The sequence below is a fragment of the Silurus aristotelis genome, assembly GCF_946808225.1.
Source record: "Silurus aristotelis genome assembly, chromosome: 12".
Classification (NCBI taxonomy): Eukaryota; Metazoa; Chordata; class Actinopteri; order Siluriformes; family Siluridae; genus Silurus; species Silurus aristotelis.
This window is the reverse complement of record NC_139585.1, coordinates 4,875,580-4,878,770: the sequence shown is the minus strand read 5'-3', so window position 1 is coordinate 4,878,770 and position 3,191 is coordinate 4,875,580. Positions and strand designations below refer to the sequence as shown.

The following is a 3,191-nucleotide window of genomic DNA, read 5'->3' as shown; positions in this document are numbered from 1 at the left end:
AATGGCTGGGTTATATATATATATATATATATATATATAAATATATATATATATATATATATATATATATATATATATATATATATATATATATATATATATATATATATATATATATATAAAATGTGTGAGGGTGGGTTTGTGTGTGTGTGTATACATGCCCAGCTGAAATGCTCTAAATAAATTTAATTCACTGTTTTATCAATTTCACGACATATCTATTGAGTTCTCATGATTAAAGCAAGTTTGAGAAACAGTGTAACAAATTTACTGCACACACAGTCACACTTTAAAACTGTTTGTTTCACACTGTCACACTTTAAATGGAGTTGTTTTCAGCTGACGGAACGAAGTTGGTTAACTTCGTTCCGTCAGCTGAAAACAACTCCATTTATGGCACTGGGGTTAAAAAAAACCTTGTGTATAAATAATGCTGAAATGGGGCTTTTATTAGATAAGAACAATTTAAGCTGTATCAGAAAATAAACAATTATTACCTGTATGCAAGAGGATTGGAAGAATTTCAGAGTTGATTGTTTGAACACATCCTCATTACACACGATAACTCAGAGCCTAAAGGGAAACTAATAATCGAGAAGTCTTGAAAGCATCAGAGCTGTGAGTATTCTGATCACATCACATATTACATTAATAAACTTTATAGTATCAGATTCAGTTTTATTACCTATGAATATATTGTTTAATATTCAAGTATTTCAAGAATTTTTAATTTAAGACAAAATTCTGCATTATTGGTATAACCGGAATCACTTTGTTTGCAACATGAATTATTCATGCTAGAAAGTGTAAGATTGTTGATTGTGAAGCTTTCAGTTTTCTTCATGTTGATAATATACTGATAAATGATAAATGTTGATAAATGTTGATAATATTCTGATTGTGCTATTTATTATATAAATTCAAAAATTTATCAAAATATGAAATCATTAATTTGATCTAAACTGGTCTTTATTTTGGACAAAATGAATTTAAGCAGCAGCTAAACTTTTTTTCTTTAATAACCCCCAAAGCTTGTATATATAAACCGAGGCAAAAAAAAAAACCCAACAACAAAAAACAACAATGAGTGATAACAGTATAACTTCCATAAATAATAGAAATTTAAAACATCACACAACCAAAACACTGACACAAAATAGATATTCATGTGGAATTTGCTTCTTTTTTTAGATTAACAATGAAGACAGCTGTGAAGTTCTCCAGCACCAGCAACAACATCGTCCCTGCACTCCTCATTATTTTGACTGTTTGCTGCCCAGTGGTGAGTTTCTATGTCCAGTTGAACTGAACAGAAATTTTTATCACTAGTTTTGCACAAACAATGTTTTTTCCTCATTTGTTTAATAGAAACTGTCCCGGACATCAGACTCTGGCTATAAACTGGACATGGCACCAGATTCTGTCGATGATCAATTCATAGGCTGTGAGAAAAACATGTTCCAGCTGATTAAAGACAAGATTCTACCTAATGAGTTCAAATCTGATGCAAATTTTACTACAACTTGGAACAAATACAAGAACATTCAAAATTATTTTGAAAGGATAATAAAAGTCTACACATCCCCTCATGGGTCTTATTCAAAGCTTAATGTTGCTGTGGGCTCAGGAAGGCCAAACTATAAAACACAGTTCAAATATAAAGCCTACCATTTTTTGCTAACACGCGCCATACAAACATATCAAGTGAAGAAATGCATTGATGTTTACCGTCGGACCGACGTTAAGTTAACTGTTCGTGGTCAGGAAATGAGATTCGGCAGGTTTGCGTCAACTACACTTAAATCTAACTTGTCTGATTTTGGTAATGGCACCTGTTTTAAGATTAGGACCTGCTTTGGTGCATTTATATCTAGTATGTCTGTGTTCCCTAGTGAGAAGGAGGTGCTAATCCCACCTTATGAAAAATTCAAAATCACAAATATTGCAAAAAACAAGATGAAATGTGGTGTCCTTTACACATTACAGAGCGACGGGGTTTGTAGTAATATGAACTGTGAGCTACTGAATAAATAAAATCTAAATAGAAAACATACAGATTGTTTGAAATGCACCTCTCAAATGAGAAGAACTCGATTGTTTTGTCAATAATATTGTTATCATTATATTATTATCATTCATATTATTATTATTATTAGCTCCAGTGAAGTATTAAATACATCATATACCATATACAATATCTCTCTTTGGACAAACTGTGAGTAAATCCGAATTCTATGTCTAAAATTTTCTGATCCCCTAAAATTTCCAAATGTACTTTAATTCTATGACTACTGGCCATTTTGCAGGTAACAGGTATTAACCTGAGCTAGTTTTGGTGTAGCATGCGGCCATTTAAACCAAGTCATATATCTGTTCTGAAGCCTTGTATTTTGACTTGAGCTCCATTTCTCATCAGACACTGTGTCCTTCAACCATGTCTGTCTTAGACCCCAACTCCGAGCACATGCATGCATACAGACTCATATTATAATGCTCTAAAAAAAAAATGTGAAAAGAAAGAAACTAACAATTTTTGTAATATTCTGTAAATTAATTTTAAATTCTTTTTTTTTTTTGGGGTAACGATGATGCGCTGTACACGGAGCGTGCTCGCACAGGCAATTTAGCCGATTTAATTTCAGATGCCGACATTCATTCATTCATTCATTCATTTTCTCCCGCTTATCCGTAATTCGGGTCGCGGGGGCAGCAGTCTAAGCAGGCCCCCGCCTTCGACTGCTGCCCAATCCTCACAGCACCGTCCCTTACGGTCCCTCCTGCAGGTGGTGAGCCCACGGGAAGGCGGCCCCACGTCACTCCGACGTCACGGACCTTGATATTTCCCTCGTAAGGGACCCCCGGAGCATAGAGGGTTAAGGGCCTTGCTCAAGGGCCCAAGAGTGGCAGCTTGGCAATACCGGGGCTTGAACCCCAGACCTTCCGATCGGCAACCCAGCGCCTTAACCGCCGGAGCCACCACTCCCCCCCAGATGCCGACATGTGAAATGCAAATTCTGTCTGCAGCGTGGCATTTCTGCACTTATTTACTGTATTTGATTTTTTTTTTGGTTTATTGATCCGAACTGATTCTATATATTCTTTTTAGTTCTTTGTGTGATATTGTACATTGTGGCTTTAAAATGTTCTGAGGAATTGTTTTACAAATGTTTATCCACATTGCTTTCATATTT

At 35.1% G+C, this 3,191-nt stretch overlaps 1 long non-coding RNA gene across 1 annotated transcript; it reads left to right on the top strand.

Annotated features, from left to right (window-relative positions):
* The first annotated feature begins 492 nt into the window (after nucleotides 1-492).
* LOC310734545 lies at nucleotides 493-1,725 on the top strand. Its single transcript, XR_014536067.1, has 3 exons — nucleotides 493-618; nucleotides 1,192-1,282; nucleotides 1,369-1,725. It is a non-coding gene; the product is annotated as an uncharacterized lncRNA (long non-coding RNA).
* Nucleotides 1,726-3,191: the final 1,466 nt, after the last annotated feature.